This window comes from Manis pentadactyla, chromosome 2 (assembly GCF_030020395.1).
Source record: "Manis pentadactyla isolate mManPen7 chromosome 2, mManPen7.hap1, whole genome shotgun sequence".
Classification (NCBI taxonomy): Eukaryota; Metazoa; Chordata; class Mammalia; order Pholidota; family Manidae; genus Manis; species Manis pentadactyla.
In genome coordinates this window covers 168,628,146-168,643,969 of record NC_080020.1, presented here as the reverse complement: position 1 = coordinate 168,643,969, position 15,824 = coordinate 168,628,146, and the positions used below count along the sequence as shown (strand labels likewise).

The 15,824-nt window shown below is 37.6% G+C and overlaps 1 protein-coding gene and 1 pseudogene across 5 annotated transcripts in view; both read left to right on the top strand.

Annotated features, from left to right (window-relative positions):
• Positions 1–15,824, top strand: part of CTNNA2 (catenin alpha 2) — a 1,127,693-nt gene that overhangs the window by 171,240 nt on the left and 940,629 nt on the right. The window lies entirely within an intron of this gene.
• Positions 8,599–8,858, top strand: LOC118935069 (40S ribosomal protein S29-like; annotated as a pseudogene).

Here is a 15,824-nt window from a genome sequence, read left to right as displayed (position 1 = left end):
TTGGTTTTGGTGTTGTTATAAATCAGACAGCAAATGAAGGAAACAGAAAGTCTCAGGGATTTAGAGATTTACCTTTCCTGAGGATCTCTTTTCTTTCATGAAAGTTACACTATAGATCCAACTAATTCTTTTATACTGAAGAGATAGTTTCTGTGAATTTTATTTTTAGTTTGAGGTCAATCAACAAAGGGCACTTTATACTGTAGGTGCTTGTGCTCTGCCAGTGACCTCACAGGAGCGGAAGGGACAGACGGTCCTTCTGATGTACTTGCATTTCTTATCTTATTTCCACCTTGAGCAGAGTTCACAGAAGCACAGAACAGCAATTTTGTAAAATACAAAAAAAAAAAAGGACTGTATGCCTAAAATGAAGACTTGTCCTTGAATGTGCCCTACCAAGAGTCCGAGCTACTGGGAGGTAGGACCTTGTCCCAGAGACCCTGAAATTCTTGTAGCATCAGGAACTACATGAGGCACCAGGGAGGCCATTGTGAACCACATTTCGTCAAATACATGTTATGGGTTCAAAAAAGTTTTATGAAAATTTTCATAGTAGGACATTCTTGATGTAAGTATTTCTTCTAATGGTGTTTTTTGAAATGTGACTGGTCAACATGAACATGAAGTATCATTACTGCTGCTGTCACCAGGGTTTCATTGTAAAATTCTGAAAAGAGGGAAGCTGACTTTTTGATCAGGGCAAAGCTTTGCACATGCAGTCACCCTGCTCACTTCTCTGAATGGGTATGTGAGCAGAGGCAGGGCATTAGGCATCACAGAGCTCCAGGGTAGCAATATGAGATGGAAGTAACTAGAGACATTAAATACATACATACATACATGTATACACACACACACACACACACACACACACACACACACACCCCTCCAACACACCTCAGAGGGGGGATTTTGCTGATCTACTTGTACCATCCCATCTATCACTTTTCTGTCCATGTGTTACAAGATACTCTTTCCTACCCCCAGCCCCAAATGCAGTACTTGAAGATAATTTCTGTCTTTTGCAAAGCCTCCCTTTCTGTTATTAGAGAGACCTCTAAATAAACCACATCAGCATAGCCTTTAAGTGTATACCTTTTGGTGTCATATGGAGGTGCATTCAAATCTGAGCTAGGCCACTTCTAAGCTCTGATTTCTGCACAAGGTACTAAGACTTCTTTTTATTTATTTATTTATTTTTATTAAGGTATCATTGATATTACAATCTTATGAAGGTTTCACATGAGAAACATTGTGATTGTAATTACTACATTCACCCATATTATCAAGTCCCCCCCACATACCCCATTGCTGTCACTGTCCATCAGCGTAGTAAGATGCTATAGAGTCACTACTTGTCTTCTCTGTACTATACTGCCTTCCCACTACATTATGTGTGCTGTTCATAATACCCCTTTATCCCCTTCTCCATGCCTCCACACCTGCCCTCGCCACCTCCTTTCCCTTTGGTAAACACTAGTCCCTTCTTAGAGTCTGAGGCTGCTGCTGTTTTGTTCCTTCAGTTTTGCTTTGTTGTTATACTCCACAAATGAGTGATATCATTTGATACTTGTCTTTCTCCCATTGGCTTATTTCACTGAGCATACTAGCCTCTAGCTCCATCCATGTTGTTGCAAATGGTAGGATTTGTTTTCTTCTTATGGCTGAATAATATTCCATTGTGCATATGTATCACCTCTTCTTTATCCATTCATCTATTGATGGACACTTAGGTTGCTTCCCTGTTTTGGTATTGTAAATAGTTCTGCAATGAACATAGGGGTGCATATATCTTTTTCAATCTGTGATCTTGTTTTCTTTGGGTAAATGCCTAGGAGTAGAATTCCTGGGTCAAATGGTATTTCTATTTTTAGTTTATTGATGAACCTCCATATTTCTTTCCACAATGGTTGAACTAGTTATGTTCCTACCAGTAGTGTAGGAGGGTTCCCCTTTATCCTCATCCTCGCCAGCACTGGTGTTACTTGTCATTTGGATGTTGGCCATCCTAACTGTTGTGAGGTGATAGCTCATTGTGGTTTTAATTTGCATTGCCCTGATAATTAGTGATGTGGAGCACCTTTATATGTGCTTGTTGGCCATCTGAATTTCTTCTTTGGAGAAGTGTCTGTTCAGATTCATTTTTTATTTGTGTTATTTGCTTTTTGAGTGTTGAGGTGTGTGAGCTCTTGATTTATTTTGGATGTTAATCCTTTACTGGTTATGTCATTTATGAATATATTCTCCCATACTGTAGGATGCATTTTTGTTCTACTGATGGAGTCCTTTGCTGTACAGAAGATTTTTAGCTTGATGTAGTACCGTTTGTTCATTTTTTATTTTGTTTCCCTTGCCCAAGGAGATGTGTTCAAGAAAAAGTTGCTCATGTTTATATTCAAGAGAGTTTTGCCTATGTATTCTTCTAAGAGTTTTATGGTTTCATGACTTACATTCAGGTCTTTGATCCATTTTGAGTTTACTTTTGTGTATGGGGTTAGACAGTAATCCAGTTTCATTCTCTTGCATGTACTGTCCAGTTTTGCCAACACCAGTTGTTGAAGAAGCTGTCATGTCCCCATTGTATATCCATGGCTCCTTTATTGTATATTAGTTGGCCATGTACGCTTGGGTTTATATCTGGACACTACATTCTATTGTGTTGATCTACTGGTCTATTCTTGTGCCAGTACACAATTGTCTTGATTACTGTGGCTTTGTAGTAGAGCTAGAATTTGGGGAACGTAATCCCCTCATGTTTATTCTTCCTTCTCAGGATTGCTTTAGCTATTCAGAGTCTTTTGCAGTTCCATATGAATTTGATATCTGTTTGTTCTAGTTCATTCAAGAATGCTGTTTATGTTTTCATAGATACTGCATTGAATCTGTAGAATGCTTTGGGCAGGATGGCCATTTTAACAATATTAATTCTTCTTATCCATAAGCATGAGCTGTATTTCCATTTGTTGGTGTTTTCTTCCATATCTCTCATGAGTGTCTTGTAGTTTTCAGGGTATATGTCTTTCATCTCCTTGGTTAGGTTATTCCTAGGTATTTTATTCTTTTAGACATGATAGTAAATGGAATTGTTTTTCTGATTTCTCTTTCTGCTAGTTCATCATTAGTATGTAGGAATGCAGCAGATTTCTGTGTATTAATTTTTTATACTGAAACTTTGCTGAATTCAGTTATTAGTTCTAGTAGTTTTAGAGTGGATTCTTTGTGGTTTTTTATGTGCAATATCATGTCATCTGCAAACAGTGACAGCTTAACCTCTCCCTTGCCAATCTGGATGCCTTTTATTTCTTTGTGTTGTCTGATTGCCATGGCTAGGACCTCTAATACTATGTTGAATAAAAGTGGGGAGAGTAGGCATCCTTGTCTTGTTTGCAATCTTAGAGGAAAACTTTCAGCTTTTGTTGGCTATGGGTTTGTTGTATATGGCCTTTATTATGTTGAGGTACTTGCCCTCTCTACCCATTTTGTTGAGAGTTTTATCATGAATGGATGTTGAATTTTGTCAAATGCTTTTTCAGGATCTGTTCAGATGATGATGTGATTTTGTCTTTTTTGTTGTTGATGTGGTGAATGATGTTGATGGATTTTTGAATATTGTACCATCCTTGCATCCCTGGAATAAATCCCACCTGATTATGATGGATTATCTTTTTTCATTGTTTTGCTAATATTTTTTGAGTATTTTTGCATGTATGTTCATCAGGAATATTAGTCTGTAGTTTTCTTTTTTTGTGGTGCCTGATTTTGGTATTAGAGTGATGCTGGCTTCATAGAATGAGGTTGGAAGTATTACCTCCTCTTTCTGGAAAACTTTAAGGAGGATGGGTATTAGGTCTTCACTAAATATTTGATAAAATTCAACAGTGAAGCCATCTGGTACAAGGTGTTTGTTCCTAGATAGTTTTTTGATTACATAATCAATTTCATTTCTGGTAATTGTTCTTTTCAGATTTTCTGTTTCTTCCTGGGTCAGTCTTGGAAGGTTGTGTTTTTCTGGAAAGTTGTCCATTTCTTCTAGATTATCCAATTTGTTAGCATATACTTTTTCTTAGTATTCTCTAATATGTCTTTGTATTTCTGTGGTGTCCTTAGTGATTTTCCTTTCTCATTTCTGAATCTGTTTATGTTTGTAGCCTGTCTTTTTTTCTTGATAATCTGGCTAAGGGTTAATGTACTTTGTTCATTTTCTCGAAGAACCAGCTCCTGGTTTCATTGATTCTTTGTATTATTTTATTCTTCTCAATTTGTTTATTTCCTCTGATCTTTATTATGTCCATCCTTTTACTGACATTGGCCACTTTTTCTAGTTTGTTCTTCTTTTTCTAGTTTCATTAATTGTGAGTTTAGACTATTCATTTGGAATTTTTCTTCTTTCTTGAGGTAGGCCTGTATTGCCATATACTTTTCTCTTCGAATCGCCTTCACTCCATCCCACAGAAGTTGTGTTGTTGAGCTGCTGTTGTCATTTGTATACATATATTGCTTGATATCTGTTTGATTTGGTCATTGATCCATTGATTATTTAGGAGCATGTTGTTAAGCCTCCATGTGTTTGTGAGCCTTTTTGTTTTCTTTGTACAATTTATTTCTAGTTTCATACCTTTATGATCTGAGAAATTGGTAGGTATAATTTCAGTCTTTTTCAATTTACTGTGGCTCTTTTTGTGGTCTAATATGTGATCTATTCTTTAAAATGTTCCATGTGCACTTGAGAAGAATGTGTATCCTGCTGCTTTTGGGTGGAGTGATCTGTAGATGTCTGTTAGGTACATCTGTTGTAAAGTATTTTTCAGTGCCTCTGTCTCCTTACTTGTTTTCTGACTAATTGATTTGTCTTTTTGAGTGAGTGGTGTGTTGAAGTCTCCTAAAATGAATACATTGCATTTTATTTCCCCCTTTAATTCTGTTAGTATTTGTTGTACATATTTGGGTGCTCCTGTGTTGGATGCATAGATATTTATAATGGTTATATCCTCTTCTTGGGCTGGCCCTTTTATCATTATATACTGTCCTTCTTTTTCTCTTGTTACTTTCTTTGTTTTGAAGTCTATTTTATCTGATACAAGTTCTGCAACTCCTTTTTTCTCCCTATTATTTGTATGAAATACCTTTTTCTATCCTTTCACTTTTAGTCTGTGTATGTCTTTGGGTTTGAAATGAGTCTCTTGTAGGCAGTATATAGATGGGTCTTGCTTTTTTATCCATTCTGTTACTCTCTGTCTTTTGATTGGTACTTTCAGTCCATTTACATTCAGGGTGATCATTGATAGATTGATGCTTATTTCCGTTGCAGGGTTTGAATTTTTGGTTACCAAAGTTTCACGGGCAGCTTCTTTACTATCTAGCGGTCTACCTTAACTCACTTATTATGCTATTATAAACATAGTCTGTTGATTCTTTTTCCTTCCCCTTCTTTTTCTTCCTCCTCCACTCTTAATATGTTAGGTTTCATATGCTGTACTCTGTATGTTTCCCTTGACTGACTTTGTGGGTAGCTGATTTAATTTTGCATTTTGTTAGTGTATAGATGGTCTGCTTCCTTTGCTGTGGTTTTATTTTCTCTGGTGACAGCTATTAAGTCTTAGGAGCACTTCCATCTAGAGCAGTCCCTTTAAAATATCCTGTAGAGATGGTTTGTGGAAGATAAATTCCTTCAACTGTTTCTTATCTGGAATTGTTTCATCCCTCCTTCAAATTTTAATGATAGTATTACTGGGTGGGCTATTCTTGGTTGGAGGCCCTTCTTTTTCTTTGCATTAAATATATCATGCCACTACCTTCTGTCCTATACATTTTCTCCTTAGCAGTCCAATGATAGCCTGATGGTGTTTCCTTTGTACGTGATCTTTTTTCTCTCTCTGGCTGCTTTTAGTCTGTCCTTGTCCTTGATCTTTGCCATATTAATTATTATATGTCTTGGTGTTGTTTTCCTTAGGTCCCTTTTATTGGGATCTGTGTGCTTCCATGGCCTGCAAGACTAGTTCCTTCCCCAGATTGGGGATGTTTTCAGCTATTATTTCCTCAAAGAGACTTTCTATCCATTTTTATTTTTCTTCTTCTTCTGGTACCCCTTCGATGCAAATATTGTTCCGTTTAGATTGGTCACAGAGTTGTCTTCTCATTTTTTCATTTCTAGAGATCCTTTTTCATCTCTGCCCCAGCTTCTTTGTATTCGTGTTCTCTAATTTCTATTCCATTTCCCGTCTGCTCCACCTCATCTGATTTGCTTTTAAATCCCCACATTTTATGTTTCATTTCAGCCACTGTATTTTTTATGTTGTCAGTCTCCCTTCTGAATTTGTCCTGTAGCTCTTGAATATTTTTCTGTAGCTCCATTAGCATACTTATGACTTTTATTTTTTAATTCTTCTTCAGGAAGATTAGTGATTTCAGTCTTATTGAACCCTCTTTCTGGTGTTTGAGGGATTTCAGATTGAGTGAAGTTCTTTTGCTATTTCATTTCTACTGAATAATATGGAATGATAACTTTTTCAGGAGTTCTACCTTCTGTAGCTGCCCAGCCTCTGGAGGGATGGCGTGGGTTGCAGGCGCGCAGTGCCTGTGCCTGCTGGGAGGAAATAGCTCTTTCCTGCTTCCTAGCTTCAGTTCCTGTCTCCACTGCCATTGCCAGTGGGCTTAGCATGCAGGAAGCAGCCTCTGCATTACACCCCTGCAGCTGCTGTGGGCAAGGCTGTCTTCCGGCTGGACTGGTATGATGGTGGGAGCAGCAGGTTTGTGAGCAAGTGCCAGCTGGGGGGAAGGAGTGGCAGGCTACACTGTCATGGTGGGGGGCCTGAGGGCAGCATTGCCAGCCAGGAAGATGGAGCTCCTGAAGCTCCTGAAAGTTCCCAACGTGCTAGGCAGAGTGTACCAGGATGATTTTGTCCACTTGTCCTTTCTCCTGAGCAGCAAGCTTTGTGTAATCCTTCCCCTTTAACAGCCTTCTCACTGTTGGGAAGTCTTTCAAAGTGCCTGCCTTTCTTTTGTCCCAGGGTGGCCCCTTGTGGGTCCCTGTTCTCCACAAGCAGCTGGAATCACAGTCTCTCTGAGTATTCCGCTTGTCCCTGCTTTCCAGCCCCTCTAATCTCCAGGGCACCGTGTAATATGGGTCTATGCTCCTGGAGTAAATCTCCAGGGTTGGGTATTTAGCAGTCTGCAACTTCCACCCCCTCCCTGTTCATTTTCTCTTCCTTTCATCAGTGAGCTGGGGTTGGGGGAGGTCTTGTGTCCCGCTGGATCACGGCTTTGCTACTTAACCCTTTTCTGTGAGGTCTTCTCTTTTCCCCATATGTAAGCCATCTGTCACAGTCTTCTTCCTGGTCACTGTTTCAGGTTTAGTTGTATTTGCTGTATTTTTGTGTTATACATGGTTTTGGGAGAAGATTTCTGCCTCACTTCTCATGCTGCAATCTTTCCCCTCACTCCCCCAGAAATCCAGAGCTCTATTCATACTTTCATTTAGCATTTGTCCATTGATAACTCCCTTAGATTGGAGTATCAGACAAATCTTAAGAAAATAAGGTGCAGCATTTCAATATTTGGATTCTGAAAGAAAGGCAAAGGGGGTGGAGGCACAATATCCAGCTGGCACCCAAAACCTTCTTACGTTGTCTAAGTCTCTCTTTCCTTTCATATAAGGGTGGTGGTACCAGAGCAGATACATCAGTGGGTTTTGGAGAACTAAATGAGATAAGCAAAAGAACTATCCATAAATGTCCACAAGTATTGTTACTTTATTATTAGAAAATGAAACATTGAACTGATCTGTTCAGACTAGTCAGCTTGACACCTGTGTCAGAATCCTCTGCCTCAAATTCTTTTTATTTCAAATGAAAGTGTCTCTTAAGACATGATTACATGATTCTGAACCTTCACTTTCTACTTAACATCATTAATATAGACATGGTTTGCATGCAAATGAGTAGGCCTAATATATATATATACAGGTAACATGGAATGTAATGTGGTAAAATTAACAATTCAGATGGAAAAATATTTTTTATGAATAGTATCCAGCTTCAGCAAAAAATCTCTGGATAACTGTCTGGCTGTTGATTTGCAGTGCTTGTCTTAGAGATTCCCCAATGGTCTGTGGCATTTTTGAGAGAAAATTCTTAAAATCCCCCTCAGTGTATTCTGAAATGTATCTTTGAGGAGTACCATGAGATCTTTGTTAGTAAGGAATGACACTAAATTTCATTTTTCTTCCTAGTAAGCAGCGTTGCTCCTCTATTTTACAAGGTTCAGATTTAATAAATTCAGATGAGCAAAAATTTTTAAGGACTGGACGTCTCTGACATCTCTGGATTAACATCTCCTTTCTGTTTGTCAAGTGAACCATATTTTCTTTTAAACTTGTTAGGCTAAATGTTTGTTGCTGAATTTGCATAAAAAATCCAAACCTTAATTGTTTTGGATTGAAGTTATCTGGTTCCATTCTTTTGGCAAGACTCAGATTTAAAGCCTGAAGGAAAGGTGCTACTGATTTTACAATTTTAAAAGTGCTTACAAAACACCATAACATAAATAAAACATTTAAAAATGATCCAGTGCCTTTTTCTGTGCTGTGCCTGAGAAAGCAACATGGGTCATCAGCAGCTCTGTTGGAGCCAAAAGAAAATTCGGCCAGGGCTCTGGTTCATGCCGCGTATGCTCGAACTGGCATGGTCTGATCCGGAAGTACAGCTTCAATATGTGCCACCAGTGTTTCTGTCAGTATGCGAAGGATATCGGCTTCATTAAGATGGACTAAGTGAACGCCCTTCAATGGATCACCCAGAATATATCTGCTCACCACAGAAAAAAATGTTAGCTCTTTGTACATAAAATAAAAATTCTTCAGTTCTGAGTGTTTTATGTGAAAAAAAAAAAAGATCCAGTGATTTTGAACTATAAATGAATCATGAAGAATAAAGGTGAAAATTCATATAGATTCAGACTTGAGCCTTCTTAAGGTTTTATCAGAGATGAATGAAATAATTAAAAATGGAGCTTATTCAAGTTTGTGTTTGTTTTTTTTTGTGTGTGTGTGTTTGTAGGATAAAATAGATATGCATATGAATTTTGTGATTTGTACTTGTTCATTTGCATCTCCATAAATTGTCATACACTGCCTATGGATAGGTGCCTGAATCTTATATTAATGAAAAAACAAGTTTTGAGTTTACTAGTAAGAGAAATATAACTCTTCTTTCTTAGTTGTGAAATTTATGTATTATATTATTTGTTTATAACTACCCATATGATTTCAGAAGAAGTTGTTACAGAAATTACTAACAGCAAAATAGAATAAATGACATTCATTAATGAAGAAACATTAGACTAAATTCTATACATGTAGTTTGGTGCCTTTGGGGTGACTTGCTTGGCTCTTCATAATTCAGTGGTTATGGCATTACTTACTTGCATTTTTGTGGAAAATCTGCAGCCCTGAAACTAAGCATCCTCTGTGGGAGTAAGACCTGCAGGGCACACTTCCTGCCTGCCTAGGACTGGGTCCAGCACCCACACGCCGGTAACTCTGCTACTGGTGGTCACGGCCTCTCTTTGAGGAACTCTAGCTCAGAGGTTAGATCCGTTCATCCATCTCCTTAGGCTCTTCTTGGTTCTCCCAGTTCTGCAAAGCAGTTTTAGATTATATGTCTTAAATATACAGAACAAAAACAATATACTTTGTCCTGCATCAGTTTCCCTAAAGCAATCAGTCTTCAGGAGCCAAGGTAAATTAATTTGTGACACCAGGTTGGTATAAGCATCAAAACATCTACTGGCCCCTTTTGCTTATAAGGAGTGTTTGTATTGAATATGACTGTCCCCAGCCATCACCCAGTGGGGAGTATGTGATGAAGTTTCCTCTTTATTATGTTAAGTAGATCATCAGTACCTATAGGAGGCTCCCTCAAAAACTGCTAGTGTCTCCCCTCACCAGAAGCCCTTGCCTTCCCATGTCAGTTGCTGTCACTCACCTCTGTCACTCCCGATCTTGTGGCTGACTTTTGGGGTTGAGAGATTTCCCACTGGTCCTGTGGGTGCTGGGAAAATGCAGTGATGGCCCAGATACACACAAAAGAAACACTTAAGGGGGCATGGTGTGTGGAGATCCAGGATCGGGATTCTCAAAGCGCTTTGAGTCATTGTGTTCCAAGACATACAGCTCGAATTCTAATTTCTAAATGGGGAAACAGAGGTGGCCCCAGAGAAATAGACCTTGCTGTCACTGAATCTCCTGTGTAGCACTGCCCCAGAGCTAAGCTTTTCCTACTCAAGCTGCTGAAGGGCAGAGGATAATATGAATCCAGGGGGTAACACTGAGTGGGCCTCAAGACTGGACAGGATGAGTAAGTGGAGCCAGGATAATAAGCAAGTGAGAGCACCCTGCATCTGTGAGGTCACTGGGCCTCTGGCTGTGCACCTAAGATCAGGGGAACCGTAGGACAATGTATTTCCATTTTTTTTGTATAGATCTACACCTAGATATATTCAACCAAAATAGAACTGTGTGTGAAACATGACTTATGCATACTCCAGGCATTGCTTTCTGATAGTTTCTCTCCTTCTGCCCTGCCCTGTTGTAGTATAATTTATTCTACATGACTTTTAAAAAATGACCTCAAATCATTAAATCAATTTTGCAACCCACTAATGGGTCATGACTTACATGTAGTTAAAAAAAAAAAACTAATTTAATCTTAACATATTTATGCAGTAAATAATGTAAATCAATGCTGACAATAGGGGTCTATTAGATAGTTTTTAAACAAATTTCAGAGGAAATGTTTGTAAAGTGCTCATCAAATATTATGACTTACAGTACAACATCATTTATTATTGGCTATTATTTTTGTATGTGGGCTGAGACAGTCAGTTGCATGGTTTCCAATACTTACTGAATTGTTTGAAAGCAAAACCAGCAAGAACAATGCTTGTGACAGGTGCAATAATTGTAGATAAATCGCAAGAGGGAATTTGCTCCATGGTTCATTGATTAGCATGTGCTACTTTGTCTGCATGAAGTGAAGATACACATTTCCTTTCCTTTATGTCAATGGATGAGACTAAAGGTTTGTCAAAATTTCCTTTAAATGCTTTGCTTCTTCCTTCTTCCTGAGCTGACCTTTCCCAGTCCTTCTCCTGCCTAGACCCTCATGAACTGGAGGATGCTGAAATTCATACTGGTGGAGGAGAGGGTGTTACTTCATGAGAAAGGATGACTTTGTCCCTTTATCCAAGTTTTCAGCCCTATGGTGATGATATTTTCCTTATACTTTAGGCAATTAGTGGATATACTAATATTGAATATCTTATACTCTAACTCAAGGTATTTATTCTTGCTGATTTATTCTTTAAGGATATTACTTGATTCTCTATGCTACCATTTTATTTGGAATTTTTGAAACTATATTTATAAACTAGGTTAATATATAATTTTAGGTTCCTAGAGTTATTCATTTATTTATCAGTTTATGTGACATTAAACAATATGAATTGAGTGTCTGGCCTTAAAAAATGTATAGTCTGATGATAGATACATGCAAGTATCCTTGAAGAAATGACATCCAATTGAACTCTGTGTTAGTGAGGCTAGACTGCTATGACGGAGACTCACTTAACTGACTCAAATAAGAAATACACTTTTATTTGTCTCCCGCACAGCTGGCTGGAGTAAGGAGTATAAGCCTAGTGGGGTACTTTTATCAACTGCAACATGTGTCTTCCCGACTTAGCTCCTGTCATCACTCTTTCTTAGCCATCAAGAACATATACACAGAGAAACCAGGAAAAGTATCCTTGTGGAGATGACCCAAGAGTTACACACAAGCCTTCTGCTCACATCCCATGGCCATGCTTAGTTACAAGGAGGCTGGGAAATAATAACTCTCTGTTGGCCAACTAGGTGCCCAGCTAAACTGCGGGTGCTACCAGAAAGAATGCGATAATTGATAAAGGAAGGAAGTTACCATTCTCTGCCAAAACATCTATAGGAGTAAAATTGTAATTAGTCAACTGAAGGATACAGGGGGTAGGAATTAGTGTTCTAGTTATGGCATTGCAGTCTGTAAAAGGATATGGGGAAGCAAACAGCCAGTTTTGTAAAGAAGTATTGAAAAGGCAATGAGAGAGGGCATGCTCAGAGAACTGACCACTGAAGCACTACATCTGAGGGGCAGCTAAGCATGGAAGGCAGAATGAGATTGGCTTTCTTATCAAGGTGGGGCCTGAAGAGTGAAGTTAACTACCAGATGATAGCTGGAGAGGGTATTTAGAGCTGAGGAAGCATGGAAGTCAAAGACCGTGACAGGAGAATGAACATGGTGTGATTAAGAAACTGAAGGAATTTCAGTCTTGCAAGTAGGCACAATGCAGGGCAAGGTATAACAAGAAATGAGGTTCTCAGGAGAGCTGGGGGCAGATAACACTTCACACCATGCTAAGGAGATTTAACTTTATTCTTAAGGCAAGACAAAACTATTGAAGAGTTTGGGTAAGAAAATGGGAGAATGCTATTCATTATTCCAAACTCAGCCTGAATTATTGCTGCCATGCTAATCCTGGAGCCAAAGGAGGAAGGTATGAAATATGTAAACTTCCAGTTTAATTCTTGAGACTAAAGCTAATATATACATTTACAGTGTAGTGTGGTTGTCATATAGACTGTTTAACCACAAAATACTTTAGGCAATGATAATTGAGTTTCTACTTTACTTCTACTCTTTCATTGAACTGGGCAATGCATGTGCTTTGAGAAACATACAAAAAAATCATACTACCATGACCACAACATAGAATTCTTCAACTTATAAATAGATTGATCAACAGAATGGAAAAGAAAAGAAGAAGGAGAAAATGAAGCAAATGTCATTAAAAAACAAACAAACAAAAAACAGTGGAAGACATGAATATGGAAGTGGTACTTGATGGTATTGTCCAAATATTGGATCAACGTATTTGCTAATGAAGAAACTTTGGGAATCTGGTAATTAAGCCTCATGTGGTTGGTAACAAGTGGCAAATTTCTTAGAAATCTCACATTTTAGTTTTAAAATTAATACAGATTTTGTAGAACATATTTGTGCTTTTTTAAAATAAAAAAATGTGTCTTTACCACTAATGTTTCTGGTTAAATATTGTTTCAAGAACATTCCCTGCATTATTCTTAGATCTTTTTACATACTCTGGACTATACAGTGTGTTCCTGATGATAATGTATATCCCACTTTGAAAAATACTGATCTGCTCAATGCTTTGTATGAGAGAAGTAGGAAAGATAATTAAAATTCATGAATGAGCTAAGGAGACACCTCAAATGCCACTCCATTAGTTTAAAGTGAGAAATGGAATGGTTATGCCCAGTGGAAATGTTCCTCTTAGCATAATCAGCGTATAGCTCTCTTTAGTTAAGCTATAAGGGAAGCCAAATCATAGACAGACATCACTTTATTGATTTACTGAGAGAAATCACCATTACCCAGAGGTAGGTGTGCATTGCACTTTTTGTTTTGGTAACTCTTAGAGTAACTCAGTATATTCTATAAAACCTAGAATTAAGCCTCACTTTTGTTCTTTAATATTGGGAAATGGTTTCACATATGGATAAAAATGTTACAGAAGTAAGAAATTATAAACCTCAAAGCTTGTCTAGTGATTCTGTGACTGCTAGACATTAGTGGGGACTTTGTGAGAAGACTTTTTCTGCTGTGTCACTTTAAATAAGTCATTGTTCTGAATTCTATCATGTCCCAAGAGAAAGAACTAAAAGGAATTTTGTTAGAAAGTACCATTGACAACAAATGGCTTCCTTAAACCTCATTCTCACCTTTAAGAACTAGCAAATTAACAATGGCAGAAAGTCAAGAAAGAAATACATTCCCATTTACTCTGTTGTGAATTCTATAGTGATTCATGGCAAACTCAAGAAATAAAACACAAGGCATCTGTTGTTGTTAAAGGAAATTACCCATTTTATATCAGCCTAAAGCAGCATCATTTAGTAGTATCTCTAGGGCCATATTAAACCGTGCCTTACTTCTTTGGTAATTTAGGCTAAAAATAAAAAATAATTTAAAAAATCCTTTTTCTACATTGTCTTTTTTTAAGGAACTATCGCCTTTGAAAAGCACTAAGTATATTCAGAAATTTAACAACTGCTAAGCTCAATTCTGCTGTCTTTTGAAGATCTTGTATTCATTCACACTCATTTACGAGTACTTGAGTTGTCATTTTGACCACACTTTTATATATGCAGTTACTGACTGATTGAATAAGATAATCCTAGAACCAAACTTCAATCCTTGAAATCACTTTTTTCAGAAAGACTTTTCTTCTGTAACTTAATTTGGGCAAGTCAATATGGTCTTTCAGCTAAGAAAAGTGTTTCAATGGAGCTCAGATTTCTCTGGAGTAAGGCCATCACTCACATGTTAATTGCTTTCTCTCCTAAGCCATTTAATATATAAGATCATAGATCTAAAAAAATTATAGAGTTGGAAGGTCAGAGATGGTCAAGTCTAGACTCTCATTTTACAAATGAGGAAATTTGGAGCCAGAGAGAACTGACTTGCCCAAGGTCACATAGCCAATTAGTGGATTTTTAGTAATTTTTAGGGCACAGAGATGTATCAGCATTAGTCTTAACTATTTAAATAGATCTTGGCCAGTTTCATCTGAAATCTAATTTTTAGAATGTAGATTCATAAGATGTCCATTTAATTGGAATGTGAAAATAGTTTCCCCACAGTTAAACTGTGTCACTCCTGATAAACGTCATAAGGCTATAGTCTGAAGTCAGTCACTGATACTTCAACTTGAATGCATTAAAAACAGGATCAGTGATACTTCTCCATTCCTTGTGTATTAGACTCCCACATTTCCTCCTGGCAACTCTGCCTGCAGTTCTGACACTCTTTCAACACAACCAATCAAGTTCAATTCCATGCAGTTTCCAGGGTATCAAGCAGATGTTATTAGAAATTACATCTTTGAATTGCGTTTCAAATGTGTTGCCGAGGGGATACTAGGCTGATCATCAAGTGTGTAATTTAAGTGTTTGATCATGTTGCAGACCTCCTTGCCTGGCTTTATAGATGGTATGTTTTTTCTAGGCATAAAGCCTAGAGTGCCAGGTATGATCTCATTCTCCAGAGCATCTGTTCTTCCTTGAACGCACGTGGAACTTTGTCAACAGTGAATTCTTCTGTTAGTTCCTAAAGTAGAAACTTCCAGTCTTCCATAGTACACTTTAAAACAAATTGGTACTTCGCATTATTATGCTAATTTATAAAAGTTATGTAACACTTTTACATGGTATTTCCATTCCCTTAGGTACCCTGCCACCAATAAGATACTGTAATCTAGAGAATTAAAAAACAAACAAAAAACAAAACAAGAAAGGCATACAAAGTTGATCTACTTTTCAGTACTACCATGTCACATCAATTCTAAACCAGCCTTATCTGGGTGATAAGATATTCCTCCCCAAGAAAACTTTATTTGTGGTGGAAGTTATAAAAAGATGCTGTGATTGTTGTTCAGTTATCATAACATAGATGTAACCTTCAAATTTGTGTAATTTATGTTTTAGGCATTATATTTAATAAAGATGTTAATTTGGATAATTCCTGATCATACAGCTGGTTCACCCACTATGTGTTCATTTCATGAGTAAGATTACGTTCTCACCAGTTTGAAATTATTCAGCTTCTCTTAGGATGCAGTTCTGGTCTCTAGAACGTGTTGCACTATATATTCTTGCATTTAATTAGTAAATTGAAAGTACAGGGATTGTAAATGTGAAACAACAGAGCTTGAGTGAC